General features: G+C 48.4%; 1 protein-coding gene across 8 annotated transcripts in view; it reads left to right on the forward strand.

Annotated features, from left to right (window-relative positions):
* POC5 (POC5 centriolar protein) overlaps window positions 1-20,689 on the forward strand; it is a 544,028-nt gene that overhangs the window by 203,845 nt on the left and 319,494 nt on the right. The window lies entirely within an intron of this gene.

The following is a 20,689-nucleotide window of genomic DNA, read 5'->3' on the forward strand; positions in this document are numbered from 1 at the left end:
CCATTTATATCTGCGTTTTTGTAAAGGAGCTGGGAACTCCATGAATTATGGTATGACAGTGCATCATGATGAATATTTAATTAAAAGGTTCCACCATTTTGTAAAAGCCAGAACTGCTGAGTAAATTCAGGGGGCACGGGGGTCATTTACAAATATGTCCTCAAGGTGTAGGTACAATTGTTTAAAAGAAACTATAAAAAAACAATCATTGCTTACATATTTTGGAATTCATGGTAGGTTTTGAATAGTTTGGATTATTTGTCTCCTACTATATGGTACTGTGATAATAGAATTTTAAAACACACTTTTCCTCTTAAAACTTGCTTGGATATGATCGACTCAAAAAAATATATTGAGTAGAATGAACTGGACAAGCCAGCCCTTTAAATTGAGTAGCAATTATCCTGGTAATGGATGGAGATACAGATTGTATTCATACATCAATAATCAAAACGACTCGTGTAGTTTGGCAAAAGGATAACTGTTTTAATATCAATTGTCTAAAAATACAACGTACATCAACAAACTCACTCGATCCTCTTACTCAAAGCATCTTATAAAAAAACTGAGATTATATACTCAAAACTCATCATCAGTGACATTGACCTACGTAACTACCAACGTCATGCTACGTGGCAAACTACGAAACTTAGGAGTATGGGTGATAGGCGCTTGCTGGCCATCTAAGTATACGATCCATACTAGTCTAAAAGAGTGAGAATGTGATTAGTTACTTAACATCAGGTGGGGCAACTAAGCCCTCCGCTAAAAATGACCACTATGAACGTTACTAAATGTACGACGTCCCATTGGTTACACAAACTATAAGACCCCTAATTACGCGGTCCCCTATAATTGGTTGGCACCCTAACCTTCGTCAGTACTTTTCTACCTACGTCTAGCAGCACGCAGGCTGACCATCCAGGTGCTGTTGAGCTCGTCTTAACCATAGCTTCCCACCAATTAGCATCTCAATCTATCATCAGTTCAGTGGTCTACTGTCAATTAGGCTTTGAAGCTCAGTCTTGAGAGTGTTCTTAGCTCTGCGAAATTCAGGGAGTGAAGGCACGCTCTGCCCTCATGCGTACCTGTGAGCATTTTGTTCATTCGACTCCATCCTTCCACATGACTGGAGACCATGAAATCAAGCTTCTAGTGTCTTTAAAATACTATTTTTTAATAGACCTCTGATGTCTTCCTTGTTTTGTTCATGCCTTCTGAACAGGAGTTCTGTTCTTTCACACGATTTGTATCCAATGTCTGTTTTCTCCAGTCTGATAAGATCTTGGCTTCTTTGGCTCATCCAACTCTGCCTTCTGAGATTCATTTTGTAATTCAAGCTGCTTTTTAACTGTGACACACTAGAAATGAGGCCTTCTTGCTAAAGTCCAGCTATAACACGTAGTGGAAACATCCATCCTTTACTTGATCATATCCATCTATATATGTATATATAGATATATATCTATCTCTGCAATCTATTCACTATAAAGCTAGCCTCATGAATACTTTGTCTGCTTGCGTTTCTTCGCATCTGTACGTGTGTAAAATAGCTTGATGTCCATCAGTTCTGGGGCATAAGCTTCTTCACCTTGATACCAAGATGCCACTTATCTTCGATTCTTTCTTGATGCCTTTATAGAATATCTTCATTCTCTTGTCTCTGCATCCTTTTCATTTATGTCAATTCAGCTCTGTGTAACGTCCCCATTCATTCTCGTCGCTTATTTGCTCTGTTTCTTCAGGAATCTTATACAAATGGCGATCATACTTCCTCGTATGCAGGTATAAGTTTCTCAATGGGAATCTTGCTTCTAGGATTCTCCTAGGTATTGTTATTCCTAATAGCACTGCACGGTTTTCATACTATGGCTCCCAACATATAGGCAATATGGGCGAAACGGTTGAGGTGTGAGTACGTGGCTCCTCCTCTACACGAATGAGTCTGCACTGTTCACTTGGACTGCAATTGATCCATCTTCCCACATACTACTTATGGTTCCTTGGATACAGGAACTTCGGTCCCTCAGGTGCATGGATTCTGGCCTTCACAAAGTCTCTGATTTCTTCATCTGTCAGGTCTTTGTCCTTCCATCCTGATTCAACATCGATCATGATCTCCATCCCTATTCTTTCCTGTCTTCTTGCATTGTGGGTTTATCAACTTGATCGCACAGAATCCAAGCAATATCATTACTATCAGGGCTCCAAGGAACTTGAAAATGTCTACCGTCCATTGTGGGATCCAGGAAAAGTGATCCAAACTAGCTATCATCAGCAATGTGTTCTACTTCGTCTATCATTTGGCCATGGTGCTTCATCAGCAGGTCTATGGCCTCTGTCATGGTTCCATTCTCGTCATTATGAGAAAGTATGAATGTGCAACATGATTCTCCGATTTTTGCACAAACAACTCCATCCATTGCTGTGATCATGTCCAAGACACATCTGTTCTGGAGAGCCATCAGTGGTATGGCTCTCCTCTCTTCTCTGATTGCATTGACTCCCTTTATAGTTGTGTTGATAGTCTGTAGCAATTCCCATCTGGTAATGTTCAGTCATTTGGTATTTGCTCCAACCTGGATACTCGGCATAAAGATCAATGTGAAGACTGAAGAAGTCATCTGAACAGCCTATGCTCATATGGAATAGCATCAAAAGCTTCTATGGACTTTGCTGAGAAATAGTTCTCTCTCTTCATTCTTTTCATCAGCTCCACAGATCTCTTCTTCCTCAGGTGAGCATCTGCTTTTGGAACACTGTCGAAATGCAGATCACTTTTCGGAATCACTAATGCTAGAACATGGACGCTGTCATGATCCCTGTCCCTAGCCCTCTTAGGCAAAACATTGGAACCAGGCCACGATCCCCCACATGGACCTTAAAGGCCTCCCCATCTCATCTCAGACCCACTTGGAGTCCGACCTGTGGCTCCAGGCTCATACATGACTCAGTGGACAGACTTGGAATTGGACTTGGTAATGCACTTTATGCAATATGGATGCCCCCACATAACTCAGTTCCATGAACTGAGCTATGTGGTCTAGGATTTTGGGTGTGGTTCAACCTAGGGATACCTAGGATACCTGGAGGCTATATAAACCACGCCCGGGCAGAGAAACAAGCTTTGCGTTACTCTGCGCCCGCAGCATGACACTCGTGTTCGGATCGGTCTCCTGAAGGCCTTCGCCGTTCCTCTGCATCCCGCGTACCTGAAAGAACAAAAACATTATTATCACACTTATCTTGAAGAGAATCCTGCTTCCATCCATCGTTCCTCCGGTCCTGTGGACAGCATTTCGGCAGCGTCATCTCCATTTCGGAACGCCGCATCCTGGGAAGAAAAGAACGAAGGGAAAGACATTAGTAAGCATTCTCGTATCCTGATTCCCCTAAAACAGCAGGAAGAGTCAAATGCTTACCAAGACTCGAGCCGCTCATGGTAACTTCAGCTCCGGAGCACGCCATCAACCTATAAAGGGAAAAGACAACACAGGTTAGTGCATAAGGACAAGAAGGTGCCACGCATTGCGCTTTACTCACCGCACTCTAGTCTCTCTGCCGGCAGCCATACTGGGACATTTTAGCAGCATGCAAGGAACCAAGACATGGGTTAGCACAAGAAAAGGTGAAGAGTGCCGCGCATCACGCTTTCGCTCACTGTTTAGTGCTCTGCTCCCCTAAGCAGCACAACACCATCAACGACCCCTTCCAACACCTAAAGGTAGAAAGTGGAAACATTATTAGGCGCAAGAGACTACAAAATGACCGTTCACCAAGAATCAACAAACCTACCTTGTCGGGCTGGAGTTACAGCAAGCCCAGGCTCATTGGGCCTGCATCAGTGAAGCAACTAGGTCGCGCAGCGTCCACATCAACCGACGCATCCCTGCACCGAAGAGCAGGACGGAGAGCACACGACACAAGAAGACAAGGTGAGGAGAGGACATGGGGGAAGGTTTGGTCCTGAAGGGAAGTGGGGCGTCAAGCAACCAGAGACAATAAAGTTAAAATCCCGAAATGTTCCAGTAATAACTTATGGAGTTGACGCCTCACTGAAAAAAACTACATTTACTGGACTGCTATAGAAGGAGGCTACTGGAAACGAGTTTTACCTATACCACTTTCCTATCCCATGTGTATCGTGAGACACGAGTTGGGTTTAGTGTCATTATATGCCATTTGTAAATGGAAAATTTGCTCACTTTATAGAAAGTGCCTAATGGCAGGTAATAAATCCGGTTTGATTAAAGTTATTTCTAAATATCTCTTACAATCAATGGATGAATTTCCTCTTAGAGGGAAAAAGCGCAGACTATCATTAGTGAAGCTGGGTTCACAGTGTCTCTATTGATGGACAACCCAAATAGAGCAAGATTACGACTATGGGAGTATGACTGGATACAGACGCGATGCGCGTGCACCCGTTATCAAGTTTTTTTGGATACTCCATTCAATTTGAAACATTATGGTGCAGTTGAAAGTTAACTAGCCCTGTTTCCCAGCCCACGATTGTGTGATGATTTCCTTCGTTTTCGATTGAATCTGTGGCACACAAATGATCTATTTTTTAAAAGGAAATTGTTATCTGAGAATGAGTGCCTATGTCGGTTTTGTAAGGTCTCTCCAGAAACTTTGAAACATCTGTGTTCAGTCTGTCCTGCGTTACTTATGCAAAGAATCAAGCATATGAAACCTTTGTTGATAGATCACATAATACTGACTAGTGATAGGTTGTGGGAACTGCTATTTCACACTAATAATCAGCCATTGAGATATGCAATCGTGAACTTCTTATACAGTTTGAAATTAAAAGTGACTCAGAGTAAATTATGATTGTATGCCTTTTTCTTCCTGTGATTACCAACTGAATAAGGTTGTACAGTCTGTTGTTTGTCATTTTAACTGTTAAAAGAAAGGTTTTTTTTTCCTGCTTTTGCTGCTTTATATAGTGAGTGTGTTGGAATAAGTTGACTTGTTAAGATTATTTTATAATTTCTGTTTTTCTTTGGTTTATGATTGTTATATTGTATTAATGATTTTTTTTCTAAACAATATGTAATTGATTTTGTTAAATCAAGTTTTCTTGATTAAAACAACTTTCTAATAAAAAAAAAAATGCTGTATTTCATGCCCAGTCCCCAGTTGAGCAGATTCCAGGGAAGGGTTCGAGATCGTGAGTGGTCTGAGGATTGTCTGCATTTCCAGCCAATTGCAGAGACATTTCCCTGTGTCCACTCATCGAAACACGTCGCCACCAACAGATGTCATACCTTCTCGCATTCCCACAGGTGTCCCGACGAAAAAGGTACCTCATGTGTGGGTGCACCTACTGGGGGCGCAAAAGGAAAAGGGTAACCCGCTGGTAACCCCAAGCCTTTCGCCACAGCACAATTTGTTCATGTGGGCAACCTACAGATTTGGGCCTAGGTTGTTGAAGCCAGCAAGGAAAACAGGGAACCCCATGCATTTCCCAAAAGAGGACACCCGTGGGAATGCGCAGAGGTCTGACTTGAGTGAAGCGGCCCAGAATTTATTACCCAGAACCCCAGACGGTAGGCCATGTGTTGTTGGAGGCGTGCTTCGATGGGTGAGCCGAGTGAAATGTGAGGAAAATGCGTTTTTTTCCCCACATTTCGGACTTTTCAGGGGTGTCTGGGTAATAAATTCTAGGGCGATTTGCGCAAATCATACCTCTGCGGATTCCCACGGGTGTCTTCTTTTCGGAAATGCATGGGGGTCCTTGCTTTTCTTAGTGGCTGCAACACCCCAGGCCTAAATCTGTAGGTTGCCTCCCCAAAGCCTTTGGGGGAGGATAGCAGTGATTTAGCCTTATTCCTTCGCACCCAGGTAGGTGCACCCACACATGTGAGGTACCGTTTTCATTGGGACACCTGTGGGAACGCGGGATGGTAGGCCATGTGTTGTTGGGGGCGTGTTTCAATGGTTGAGCCGAGCGACATGTGCGGAAAATGCGTTTTTTTTCTCACATTTTGGACTTTGTGGGGGTGTCTGGGTAATAAATTCTGGGGCGATGTGCGCAAATCATACCTCTGCGGATTCCCACGGGTGTCCTCTTTTTGGAAATGCATGGGGTTCCCTGTTTTCCCCGGTGGCTTGGACACCCGAGGCCCATATCTGTATGTTGTGCCTGTCGGCAGAGCGTCTCAAATTCCGGTCAGAAAACAGACTTGGGGTTTCTTGTGTTTTAGGCTTTCCACTTGGCGGCCAGGTAGGTGGCCCCACACATGTGATTTACCGTTTTCATCGGACACCTGTGGGAACGTGGGACGGTAGGCCATGTGTTGTTGGGGGCGTGTTTCGATGGGTGCGCCAAGCGAAATGTGCGGAAAATGCGTTTCTTTTCCCCACATTTCGGACTTTGCGGGGGTGTCTGGGTAATAAATTCTGTGGCGATGTACGCAAATCATACCTCTGCGGATTCCCACGGGTGTCCTCTTTTCGGAAATGCATGGGGTTCCCTGTTTTCCTTGGTGGCTTGGACACCCGAGGCCCATATCTGTATGTTGTGCCGGTCGGGAGAATGTCTGAGATTACGCTCTGAAAACAGACTTGGGGTTACTTGTTGTAAAGACTGGTAGGGGGTGTCTGTGCTTCTGCTCTCTATATGGTAGAGGAGAGGCACAGAAGACCCCAGCCAAGATTCTCTATTACAGTAGCAATGGACAAGCAATCAAGGCCTAGCTTCTCAGGAGGTGATGCGGGCTGGTTCTTAAGTACAGTGTAGTCCCCGAACCCCCACAAAGGAATGTCCACATACTGTATTACTGAAAACAGTCTTTATATAATTAATATTCAAAGGTATGTACACGATCACAATAACGTACTTTGTACTCGGAAGTCAATAATGATAAATATATACAATTCTAAAGTGGTACCACTAATGTTATCGAATCTCATTAAAGTGGATCAACTGTACAGTTAAAATGTCACACAGATTAATAACGAGGAAACCAGCAATAGAGATAGGCAGGAACGTAAGATGGTTGAAACAATAGGCAGAATGCTGGCCCCGTTACCTAGACACAGTTCTGTGTGGAGATAACCCCCCCCCCCCCAACCTGGGCAACCTGTAAAATAAGGATATATCGCAAAAGCCAAGTCCATATTTTCAATAGTCTCACTTCTTCCTATTAAGGTTTTACCCCCCCCCCCCAATGTACCTGGTGGAGTAGAGTTCTCCGACGATGCGTCGACTGATCCTTCTTGAGTGCCTCCCTTTCAGGCGGGAGCCACGGATCGTCGAGAGGTGTCTGGGAACTTGGCGTTTGGTGTCAGGGAATCAACGGCCCTTCTTGAGGGCCCTCCCTTTAAGGCAGGAGTCACTGGTCGTCAAACGTCCGACGGTGAACAGGGTGAACTACGGCAGGGAAGTGGCAGCTTCGTTCCTAGCGGTGCTCGTCGACGACAGAGCGTGGGCGTCCTGCAAGGAAGAGGCGTGCGGGGCACCTCGTTGACGATAGTTCTGGACCGCAAAGAGATGATGAAGAACTGTGGCCCAGCAAGGGTGTCGAGTCGTCGGCGTCTCTGTGGTCCTTAGGTGGCGGGAAACCCACCGGTGGATGCTCCTCGGCGCGTCAACGGTCGGGCCTTCTCCAGCGGGAGACAAGCGGGTGACGATGCAGACGAGAACGTCCGATGATCAATGGAAGTTCTTAGGCAAACGGGAGCACGGCGGCTCCGGTCGGCGACGGCGGTCGCCGACAGTGGCGGACAACAGTCCGGGCGCTTCTCCTTGGAGTTCCGCAGCAGTCCCCGTATCGGGTCGGCAGCCTGTCGAAGGTCTGTCTACCAAAGAGCGTTGGCAAAGATCAGCTGTGCACGATGGTCCCTCGTAGCTCGGGAAGAGGTCGCCTTACCAGGTCCTCTCTGGGTCAGTCCTTGGAAACACAGCAGCTTTCAGATTGTTGTCATGATGCCTACTCCCGTGAAGCCAGTTCAGGGCCAGCGTCCCCAAAAGCAGACCTGTCCCCAGGGAGGGACCCAGCAACCCCTTATAGGGGCTCTTTGGACATTGTCCTGGCGCCTTTGGCGCCAGGCTCATAGAGGGCATCAGTCCTGGCACCATAGGCCCCAGGCTCATTATGGGAGTGCTTGGATGGACTTACCTGATGCAGACCATGCTGCGGGATCCAGACCTCCTTGAGGTCTGAAAGGGACTATTTTACCTGTGGGACTATTTTACCACTCGGGCGTGGCTGAGGAAGAATACTTACCTGGAACTACTTTGGGGGCTGTTTAAACCACGCCCAGACAGCAGCTCACGCTTCGCGTTGTACTGCATCTAGCAGCTGGACGCTCACCGTGTCTGCTCCTGCATCCTGGCTCCAGCCACGCCCGCCTGCAACCTGGAACACCTGAAAAGGAAGGAAAGGAGAGAAAGGTGAATAATTGAACTTTACCTACCTCCATCCGGAGTCCGGAACCATCACTCCGACGATCCTGAGAAAAGACATTATTTTTAGCAGCGCATCGCATCGCTCGCTGCAGCGCCGCGTTCCACTCACCTTCACGAGGCGCCCTCGTGCTCTTCAGCCACCATTGGCACCATCCGTCGCCTTTCAGCGCCTAAGGTGAAAAAGAGACAAAACAAAGGTGAGCGAAGGGACAGATTGAGGAAGGCCTGATTCTTCCACCTTAAGACTTACCTGATTATTGTTGGGACAATCTTTCCACACCTCGGGTCAGCGCCGCTTCTTTGGCACTTCCGTTTGCCGGCCCCTAAGGGGAAAAAGACACACGCATTAGTGGGTGAAAGCAAGATCACTAAGGGAACCATCCATCAAAAAGACTCACCAGAGTTACCTTCGGCGAATCCATTCCTCTACGCGGATTCTTCATCCTACATCTGAAATAGAGAAAAGGACAACGGACAATTAAGGCTTGAACTTTTGCAACTGAATACTTACGGCCTCATATCGGAAAAATCAAGCGGAGTTGAATACTCACCAAACCCGAGATCCAGTGAAGTAACTGGAAATCAACGCGCACCTGCATCGGAAGCAGGATGGAGAGCTCATCCTTTCAGACTCTAAGGTGAGACTCTACGGGGAATCGCGGAGGGGGTTCGAGGAGTGTGAGAGGGGCAAGGGGGGGGGGAATCCGACACGTTATCCAGCAGACAGTTAATCCCCTTTTCCATCTACAGAAGGATTCTTCTACGGGCCAGACAGGCGAGGTTTGGGGGTCCGGTCCAGTCCGTCTTCCGAGTCCTGCGCATCACCTTAGACGAGGTCATAGCAGTCCAGAACAGATCGGCGCCTCTGTGGGAATCAGGTGAGCGTTACAATTGTGAAGAAGAGCCACAGCACTTCTCGTCCAGCAGGGCTTCAATGGTCAAGCATCAGTTACTCCAGTTACTCGTCGTAGTGGACTTCAGCTTCTGAACACGATTCCTAGCAGCGAGAGGTCCCCAGATATACTGTTGATCTCCCATTCATTCAGCTGGGTCACACTCAAGCATCCAATCACGACTACGGGCATTCATGCAGGCAGGCAGCCAATCAGGCAAACAAGGTATTCAGGCCATTCACTTCTCTCCAGACACTCACAACAAGTTGTGTATTGGGACAAGTACCGAGCCATTCAACACTCCAAGCTGCATTCATACCGGTTACGGGCAGGGTTGTCTCAGTCATTGTGTCAACCACCAGATACTAGACACCCACAACACAGAATGCATATTCGTCACACACTCTATTCACCCAGGTCCCACCCACAGGAGGTACCCACAACATACATCACCGGGAAGGCTCCAGCCAGTCTGGCCGGGCCTTCATAACAACACCATATATGGCACTTCCACCCAACAGCCAGTCAGGGGGAAGGGACAGAGTCAGGGCTTCCCAGGACTTTGGGAAAACAAGGTAATGGGTAATAGAAAGCAAGAGGCCACCGGGGCCATCTTGTTTTCCATCAGGAATCAACTGATTCCAATGGCAGGGCGGGGGTATCCCAAAATGGAGGATACTCCGCGCACCTGTCAAATTCAGCATGGAGCTGCCACCAGCCCATACCCTGCTCTGCGGGCCACCCACAGGTGCCCAAAAACATACACTAGGGGCACAGGGTTGTACCCCCACCCATGGGTGCCATAAGGGTATCCCACGGGTCCGTTCACCAAACCAAAAGAAAGAGAGCTGCACCGCCAGGAGTCCCACATGAACTCCTGCGCGGAAAACACGACGGAACACACGATAAAAAGCAGTAAAGAACAAGGATACGGAGGCCCTGTCCCTTCGATGTATTTCCAGCATCACAGTCGCCCCCCCCCAGACAGAGGTGGAGGGTGCCTAATCTCCCACGGGATAGACACCCTCATCCAGACGGTCAACATTCCTTCTGGAAAGGCCATCTGCATTATCGTGACTCTTCCCTGGCCTGTGCTCTATGGTGAAGTCTAGCCCTTGCAGGCTAATGGACCACCTGAGCAGTTTCAGGTTTTCACCCTTCATCTGCATAAGCCACTTCAGGGGCTTATGATCTGTTTAGACCTTGAAGGTAGTCCCCGTAAGGTAAGGCCTAAAACGCCTAAGGCTCCAAACTATACTAAAACATTCCTTTTCAACAGTAGCCCACCTAAGTTCTCTACCCTTGAGTTGTCTACTGATGAATATGATAGGATGTTCTCTCCCTTTGTCATCTAACTGGGACAAGACCGCTCTAATTCCGGTGTCACAGCCATCCGTCTGGATGATAAAGGGTCGGCTGTAGTCGGGCGCACACAACACGGGTGCCCGACACAGACTTTCTTTCAAGCCATCAAAGGCCCTCTGACAGTCTTCAGTCCAATTGACCTTCCTTGGCTGCTTGGGTGAAGTCAGAGCTGTCAGTGGTGCAGCTATGGTTCCATAGTCCGCCATGAAATTGCGATAGTACCCAGTGAGGCCCAAAAAGGCTCTCACCTGGGTTTGAGTAGTGGGAGTCTCCCAGTCCTGTACATCCTGTACCTTACTGGGGAGAGGTTGGATTTGACCCCCTCCTACCTCATGACCAAGATACGTGAATTTCCCCTGAGCTATCTGGCACTTGGTGGCCTTGATAGTGAGGTTAGCCCTCTTTGAGGCCTGCAACACTCTACCCAAATGTGTCAAGTGCTCTTCCCAAGTGGAACTGTAGACGGCAATGTCGTCTAAGCCACACAAAAGGCTTCCAGCCCACTGAGAGCATGATTGACCAATCTCTGGAAGGTGGCAGGGGCATTCTTCAACCCAAAAGGCATGACCCTAAACTGGTAGAGTCCCTCTGGTGTTGAGATCGCCGTCTTTTCCTTGGCATGGTCCGTCAGAGCTATTTGCCAATAGCCTGAGGTGAGGTGAAAGGTCCTCACAAACTTGGCAGCACCTATGGTGTCCACGAGCTCATCAGCCGTGGGCAATGGGTGCGCGTCAGTTTTGGTGACGACGTTGACTCCTCGGTAGTCCACACAGAACCTCCAATCCTTGGTACCTGCCTGGGAACTTGCCTTGGGGACAAGGACCACGGGACTGGACCAGGGACTGGTTGAGGGTTCAATAACACCCAGATCCAACATCTTGGTGACCTCAGCCTGGATGTGGTTCTTAACCGTATCTGACATTCGGTAGCTCCTGCTCTTGACAGGCACGCTGTCACCAGTGTCAATCTCGTGTTTACACCACAGTGTAAGGCCTGGCGTCAGCGAAAACAGAGAGGCATAATGCTGGAGCAAAGTCCTGCAGGCCCTCTGCTGCTCGGTTGTTAAATCTGGAGAGAGCCGCACTCCCTCCACTGAGCCATCCTGAGGGTTGCTATGCAGCAAATCAGGAAGGCGTTCACTCTCATCCTCTTCTTGCTCTGAAGCTAGCAAGAGACATGAGACTTCTGCTCACCTGTGGAAAGGCTTGAGCCTATTGACATGGAATACCTGAGGGGCTACCCCTGGGATTCCCATGTCAACCAGATAGTTGACCTCGCCCATCTTGGAGATTATCCGGAAGGGTCCAGTCCATTTATCTGCCAATGCCCGAGGCTTGGTAGGCTCCATCACGAGGACCTCCTGTCCCGGAGTCCAATCCACTTGCGATGCTTTAAGGTCATGCCAGTATTTGTTCAATTCCTGGCTGGCCTTGAGATTCGCCGTTGCTTGACCCATCATCTGAGTCATCCTCTGTCTGAGGCCTAACACATAGTCCCCCACTTGCTTGGCGGGACCGGGAGGGGTGGCTTCCAAACCTTCTCTGATCAAGGCAAGTGGCCCCCTCACGGGATGTCTAAAGAGTAACTCAAAGGGGCTGAAACCAACACCCTCTTGAGGTACCTCTCTGTAAGAAAACAGCAGGCATGGCAGGAGGAGATCCCATTTCCTCCTTAGGGGCTCTTCCCAAGCACCTAGCATGCCCTTGAGAGTTTTATTAAATTTCTCAACCAGACCATTGGTCTGGGGGTTGTAAGAAGTGGAGAACTTGTAGGTTACCCCGCACTCTTTCCACATGGTTTTCATGTAACTAGACATGAAGTTGGATCCTCGGTCAGAGACAACCTCCTTGGGGAATCCAACACGGGTGAAAATGCCCAGGAGGGCCCGGGCAACCACCTTGGCAGTAACAGTCCAAAGGGGTATAGCCTCAGGGTACCTGGTGGCATGATCTACCAAAACCAGGATGAACCGATGTCCACCTGACGTGGGAGGGTCAAGGGGACCGACCATGTCGATGCCCACCCTCTCAAATGGTGTGCCAACCACTGGCAATGGCTGCAGTGGGGCAGTGACACTGCCTCCAGTCTTGCCAGACAACTGACAAGTTTGGCAGGTCCTACAGTGGGACTCCACTTCTACTCCCACCCGAGGCCAGTAGAAATGGGCAGAAAGCCTCTGCTTAGTCTTCTTGGTACCAAGATGACCAGCCAAGGGCACCTCATGCGCCAACTGCAGTAGGAAGGGCCTGTAAACCTGGGGTACCACCAACCTCTTGAGGGCACCAGGTTCAGGCTTAGTGGGCTCACTAACAAGGAGCTCACCCTCCCAATAAATCCGGAAAGTCCTAGGCACTTCTCTGTGTGCCTGGGACAGGGCCTGTTTCCTCAGACCCTCGAGAGAGGGACACTCTCTGTCCTTTACAGAAGTCTGCCCGGGAGGGTCCCCCTTCAGCTAACAAGCATTGAAGATCGGGATGATCCTTCGGGTTGAGAACCTCTCCCACAGGAGTCTCTTCTGGCTCTTCTCCCACAGGAGTTGAGACGGGGTTTACCACTGGACCCAGCCCGTCCGGAGCATGGATACCAATGGGTGCTGTAGGAACAGCGGGAAGAGAAGGAGCTCCCTCCACAGAGGTGGCCTTCTTGCTCTTCCTTCGGCTCGGGTACCTGACTCACAGGCAGACCCGGTGTCACCTGTGACCTAGTGACCGCAGCAGCAGTCATGGGAAGACCATCCGCGATCAATCCCACCTCGACTACATAGTTTCCTAACAGAATGTTAGCAGGGACGTTGTCCTGAACCAGGACAGGAAGCTTTGCTGTCTTGTCTCCAATTACGAGTGTGACTCGGGCTACAGGCGATAATTTGGGAGGCCCACCAGCTAACCTGGTGGTTCTCAGAGGAGCATCTACATAGTCCTCTGGCTTGAGCAGGGTCCTGTCCACCGCTGTCATGCTTGCCCCAGTGTCTCTCAAACCAGTAGAAGGCTGGCCATTCAGGAGGACACTTCTCAAAAATCTACGGGTGTTCTGTGGGATAGTCGCCAGTACTTCTACGTACTGGTCCCAGGCCCCAAGGGACACTAAGGAAATCTCTACGGGAGCACCAAAAGTGATTCCTGTAGAGGAGGGGAGGACAGTGGCCTCCACCTCAGACATGGGGTAAGGGTAGGTCAGGCTGCCAGCCTGTACTCAGAGTGCCTTACCTTTACACTTGGAGTCGCCCCCTTTGTGATCCAGAGCCCCACAGTCCCAACAAGTGCCGGGAGTGCGGGGTACGGTACTGGAACCACCGGGAGCCTGCTTTGCAGCAGGTGGACCACTACTCTTATTCCCACCCACAGAGGACTTATCCCCACTAGATTTTTGGGTCTTAGGAGAGGAGGGTTTAGGTTTATTCGACTGTGACTGCTTTTCGGACTCCTCAGCTTTCTGAGAGGCCCCCTTTTCTTTGTCCTTGTCCTTCCCACTGGAGTACTTGGAGGACACCCGGTGGGAGACCCACTTGTCAGCCAACCTAGCCAGCGTAAAGGGATCCAAAATGTTCTGGTCAGCAACATACTGACGCAGCTCTGGTGAACAGGCTTCAGAAAAATGCTAAAAAAACAGGTGGGGACAATTCAACAAAAGTTTTCACCTTGTAACCATCAATCCACCCCATCATATTCATGTGCCCAGCACTCACCCAGTCAACCCAAGACACATTCTCTCTTTTCTTAAAATCCCTGAACCTTTTACGGTATTGGGTAGGCGTCTTGTCAAACTTGGCAATCAAAGCAGATTTCATACACTCATACTGACCCCTTTCTTCCACACTCTGCTTCAGAATACAGCCATATCCAGTTTGAGGCACTCTGCTTAGCAAACACTTAGCCCAATCTCTTTTGTCAACATCATGAATTGCACAAGCCATTTCAAACGCTTCAATCCATTGGAGGATATCCGAACCCTCCGAAAACACACCAAGCAAATCCTTCATAAATTTAGTTGCTGGGGACCTGACCCACACAGTGGGTTTCGCTGCAGTCTCCACTCGAGCTTTCTCTAGCTGGATTCTCTGACATTCAGTGTCCTTGTCTTTGAGTTCAAGATCCCTATTCTTGAGTTCAACTTGTTGAGCCAGCTCCTCCTTCTTAAGCTCAGCATCTATTTCCAACTTGCGATATTCAAAGGCCAATTTCATCCTTAATAACTCAAGCTCCAAGGAATTGCTGGGGTTCGGAACAGAGGCAGCAGGAATGGCGCCATTCCCAGAAACAGATTCAGTAGAAACCCCAGGGGCAGAGTCCTCATTGGTTGCATTTCCCCCCCTTATCAAGAGTTTCACCATCGGTCTGGTAGTCCACCAGGGCAGCTATCAGCTCAGCCCTAGACTAATCCACAAAGTCTAATTCCCTGGCTTCACAAGCACTCTGGAGAGCCTCTAAGCTCATCCGAGTCAATTTACCATTCGCAAATAGACTCCATTGCTTGTAATGCAGTTATTTTGTACACACCCAAATCTTAATCTAATAAAGTGCAGATATTTTGTAAGAGGCACGGTTATACACTGATTCTTAAAACCATAAGCATCCCACCCCTGCCACCAGTGTAAAGACTGGTAGGGGGTGTCTGTACTTCTGCTCTCTATATGGTAGAGGAGAGGCACAGAAGACCCCAGCCAAGATTCTCTATTACGGTAGCAATGGACGAGCAATCAAGGCCTAGCTTCTCAGGAGGTGATGCGGGCTGGTTCTTAAGTACAGTGTAGTCCCCGAACCCCCACAAAGGAATGTCCGCACACTGTATTACTGAAAACAGTCTTTATATAATTAATATTCAAAGGTATGTACACAATCACAATAACGTACTTTGTACTCGGAAGTCAATAATGATAAATATATACAATTCTAAAGTGGTACCACTAATGTTATCGAATCTCATTAAAGTGGATCAACTGTACAGTTAAAATGTCACACAGATTAATAACGAGGAAACCAGCAATAGAGATAGGCGTCGAACGTCCGACGGTGAACAGGGTGAACTACGGCAGGGAAGTGGCAGCTTCGTTCCTAGCGGTGCTCGTCGACGACAGAGCGTGGGCGTCCTGCAAGGACGAGGCGTGCGGGGCACCTCAGTGACGATAGTTCTGGACCGCAAAGAGATGATGAAGAACTGTGGCCCAGCAAGGACGTCGAGTCGTCGGCGTCTCTGTGGTCCTTAGGTGGTGGGAAACCCACCGGTGGATGCTCTTCGGCGCGTCTACGGTCAGGCCTTCTCCAGCGGGTGACGATACAGACGAGCGCGTCCGATGATCAATGGAAGTTCTTAGGCAAACGTGAGCACGGCAGCTCTGGTCGGCGACGGCGGTTGTCGACCGTGGCAGACAACAGTCCGGGCGCTTCTCCTTGGAGTTCCGCAGCAGTCCCCGTATTGGGTCGGAAGCCTGTTGAAGGTCTGTCTACCAGGGAGCGTTGGCAAAGATCAGCTGTGCACGATGGTCCCTCGTAGCTCAGGAAGAGGTCGCCTTACCAGGTCCTCTCTGGGTCAGTCCTTGGAAACATAGCAGCTTTCAGATTGTGAAGAAGAGCCACGGCACTTCTCGTCCAGCAGGGCTTCAAGGTCAAGCGTCAGTTACTCCAGTTACTTGTCGTAGTGGACTTCAGCTTCTGAACACGATTCCTAGCAGTGAGAGGTCCCCAGATATCCTGTTGATCTCCCATTCATTCCGCTGGGTCACACTCAAGCATCCAGTCACGACTCTCCAGACACTCACAACAAGTTATGTGTATTGGGACAAGTACCGAGCCATTCAACACTCCAAGCTGCATTCATACCGGTTTCGGGCAGGGTTGTCTCAGTCATTGTGTCAACCACCAGATACTAGACACCCACAACACAGAATGCATATTCGTCACACACACTATTCACCCAGGTACCACCCACAGGAGGTACCCACAACATACATCACCGGGAAGGCTCCAGCCAGTCTGACTGGGCCTTCACAACAACACCATATATGGCACTTCCACCGAATAGCCAGTCAGGGGGAAGGGACAGAGTCAGGGCTTCCCAGGACTTTGGGAAAAAAAGGTAATGGGTAATAGAAAGCAAGAGGCCACTGGGGCCATCTTGTTTTCCATCAGGAATCAACTGATTCCAATGGCAGGGCCGGGGTATGCCAAAATGGAGTATACTCCGCGCACCTGTCAAATTCAGCATGGAGCTGCCACCAGCCCATACCCTGCTCTGCGGGCTACCCACAGGTGCCCACAAATATACACTAGGGGCACAGGGTTGTACCCGCACCCATGGCTGCCATAAGGGTATCCCACGGGTCTGTTCACCAAACCAAAAGAAAGAGAGCTGCACCGCCAGGAGTCCCACATGAACTCCTGCACGGAAAACCCGACATAACACACGGTAAAAAGCAGTAAAGTACAAGGATACGGAGGCCATGTCCCTCCGATGTATTTCCAGCATCACACTTGTGTTTTAGGCTTTTCCCTTGGCAGCCAGGTAGGTGCACCCACACATGTGAGGTACCGTTTTCATTGGGACACCTGTGGGAACGCGGGACGGTAGGCCATGTGGTGTTGGGGCGTGTTTCGATGGGTGCGCCGAGCGAAATGTCCGGAAAATGTGGGGTTTTTTTCCCCCCACATTTCGGACTTTGCGGGGGTGTCTGGGTAATAAATTCTAGGGCGATGTGCGCAAATCATACCTCTGCGGATTCCAACGGGTGTCCTCTTTTCCGACATGCATGGGGTTCCCTGTTTTCCTTGGTGGCTTGGACACCCGAGGCCCATATCTGTATGTTGTGCCGGTCGGCAGAATGTCTGAGATTCCGCTCTGAAAACAGACTTGGGGTTACTTGTGTTTTAGGCTTTCCCCTTGGCAGCTAGGTAGGTGCACCCACACATGTGAGGTACCGTTTTCATGGGGACACCTGTGGGAACGCGGGACGGTAGGCCATGTGTTGTGTTTGTGTGGTTTCCATAACGTTTTGACCCTTTTGCTGGTGCCCTTTGTCTCACAACCCTTTCATTTCCCAAATGTTACCTACATTTAGTCGCTGCTTTAGCCACCATACACTTTTGTAACCTGCACAAGTCGCCTACCCTTGAAAAGGTCTGCCTGTGCTCTTTCAAAAAATGTATGCTTGCCATTCCTCACCACATTGGTTTTCCCGATTTACACATGCTAAGTGCATCTGATCGGGCCGTGAGCGTAAAACTCCTGTGTACCATGGCTCAGTGTTTGGCTTGTGGTATTGCTCGTTTTGTAAAAAACTAAAAAAATGTGTGCTCTCCTAACTGCAAGAGTTGGGGCAATGTAGCGGAGCATTGCTTTTCTCAAAATTCATAGAAGCCATTGCCGTACCAAGCCAACCATGTCCAACACATACCTTTTTTTTTCGTTCATTTTCCCGCTTTTCCCCCCAATCGATGGCAGTTTCCCCTACCTAGTTGTTGCCTGACCTATGCAAATCACCCCTTCCTAAACTTGGAATTTTGTTTACTTTTCAGAAATATATGCCTTTCTGTCCTCCAATTCGGCTTTCCTGCCCTTTTCTTCCATTCAGTCCATGCATGTCCAATTGGCAAAAATGGCCAAAATCGCCTACCTCTCACAAAACGGTTGATAACCACATCAAAATAATTCTTTTCCATTTTCACTCAACTTGTTCTTGAAAGCCAGGAAATTGGGGAACTCAGCACAGCAAACCATTTGTTCCTAGCTCTTACAAGGAAAAAACCACAGGCTTATTTGTACATCATTTTATTGGCATTTTTTGAAAAAACCCAAAATGTTCACCCTTTTTGCTTTTTTGCTCTCACCCCCCTACAGCAACCTAGGATTCCTGGGTGGCGTTACGACTGCTTACATGTAGGGAAAAAAAGGAGCCAAATTTGGCCGAGATATCTCATGTAACAAAAAAGTTACAAGCCATTGAATGGCCACATACCGAAATCACCAAAAAAGGCCTTGGCACTGGGGAGAAATACCCATGGCACTTAAAGGGTTAAACCAAATCACTGTAAAAAATCGCTACCCTCTACCACTCATTCCAGAACTGCTAGATCAGGTCAAAGACGCCCAAAGCTATACAAAGTTAGACCTCAGAGGAGCATACCATCTCGTTCGAGTGAAAAATGATGACGAATGGAAAACCGCCTTTCATACCAAATATGGCCTGTACGAATATCAGTTAATGCCCTTTGGCCTTTGCAATACTCCCGCTGCATTTCAATACTTCATGAACAATGTCTTAAGGGAATCGAGGTCTGTGTCCTAGTTTACATTGACGATATCCTGGTATATTCCGCCTCAAAACAGGGCCACGTCAAGCATGTTCAATCTGTTCTGGCAAAACTCTGCCAACATCAGCTCTATGCCAAACTCGATAAATGCTCATTTCATGTCTCTCGTTGAGTTCCTTGGTACACAAGCTAGATGCTATCCTAAATTGGCCATCGCCAAACTCATTCAAGGGAGTCCAGAGCATGTTGGGTTTCGCAAACTTCTACCGCCGATTCATCCCAGGGTTTTCGCAAATAGTGCATCCAATCACATCATTGCTAAGAAAAATGCAATAAGAAGCTCCAATGGACAGAAGAAGCAGAAAAAGCCTTCCGGGAACTCAAGGTGAGGTTCACTTCTGCCCCGATTTTACATCATCCTCGCCCAGACCGCCTGTACGTGGTGGAGACGGCCGCCTCACGTATGTCAATGGGAGCCGTTCTCTCACAAAAGGACCCAGAAACGGGTCAATTGCACCCCGTCTCCTTCTTGTCGCGTAAATTCACACCACCCGAGCTCAATTACGCTATAATGGACAAAGAACTCCTAGCCATCAAGTCAGCCTGTAAGGCCTGGCGACATTATCTCCTAGGTGCCAGACACACAATCACCGTAATAACTGACCATCGAAATCTACAATACCTAAAAACAGCAAAGGCTCAATCTTCACGGCAGCTACGCAGGGCCCTTTTCTTCGCTGAATATGATTAAGTGATCACGTTTCGACCGGGAGTTAAAAACGCAAAGGCCGATGCTCTTTCCCGTATGGGTATTGATGAACAGGTATACCAGACGCCCGATCCAATAGCCATTATTCCAAGTGACAAACTCCTGGGAATTACAGCAACCATGACTGAGAGCTACATGAAGAAATCCGAAGTTTGATGAGTCCCGAGCAATTACAAGAGTGGAGTACACCAGGAGAACATCACCCAATCAAAAACCAACTACCCTATTTCAGGAACCGTTTATTCTTGCCGAATAAAGAACTACAAGAACAAGTCATGTCCGGTTATCACGACTCCTTAATCGAGGGCCATCCTGGAATTGCAAAGACTCTAGCCAAGGTAAAACTAAGTTACTGGTGATCCACGTGGCGTAAGGACATTATCCAATTCATCCTGACCTGCGGTGTGCACAAAATAAATCAAAGCAAAAACCAACTGGACTCCTTCAACCATTGGAAATTCCACCAGCGCCCTGGCATACGCTGTCCCTCGACTTTATTACAGATTTACCACCCAGTCAAGGATTTAACACCATTCTAGTGGTTGTGGACCTATTTTTAAGAATGGCACTTCATTCAAGGGTCTCCCAAACGCATCCACTTTGGCAAAAGTGTTTCTCGAACGCATCGTACTGCTCCATGGGTTTCCTTCGGTACTGGTCTCAGATCGAGGTACTCAATTAGTGTCCAACTTCTAGAGGAAGTGTTCGTCTATGGCCCAAATCGACATCCAATTATCCACCAGTCACCATCCCCAAACGGATAGTCAAACGGAGAGAACAAACCAAACGCTCTAGCAGTACCTACGCTGTATGCTACATCAGGTAGAAGGTAATTGGACGAACCTGTTATGGATAGCTGAATATGCCCATAATAATTCTCTACACACCAGTACTGGGCAGACTCCCTTTTATACTATATACGGCAGGCATCCCCGCACTTTAGAACTAGATGCCCCTACTACCCTGGAAATGCCAGCAATTAAAACCTTGCACGCGACCA

Source organism: Ambystoma mexicanum, chromosome 6p, assembly GCF_040938575.1.
Source record: "Ambystoma mexicanum isolate Mex_15411 chromosome 6p, UKY_AmexF1_1, whole genome shotgun sequence".
NCBI classification, from domain to species: domain Eukaryota; kingdom Metazoa; phylum Chordata; class Amphibia; order Caudata; family Ambystomatidae; genus Ambystoma; species Ambystoma mexicanum.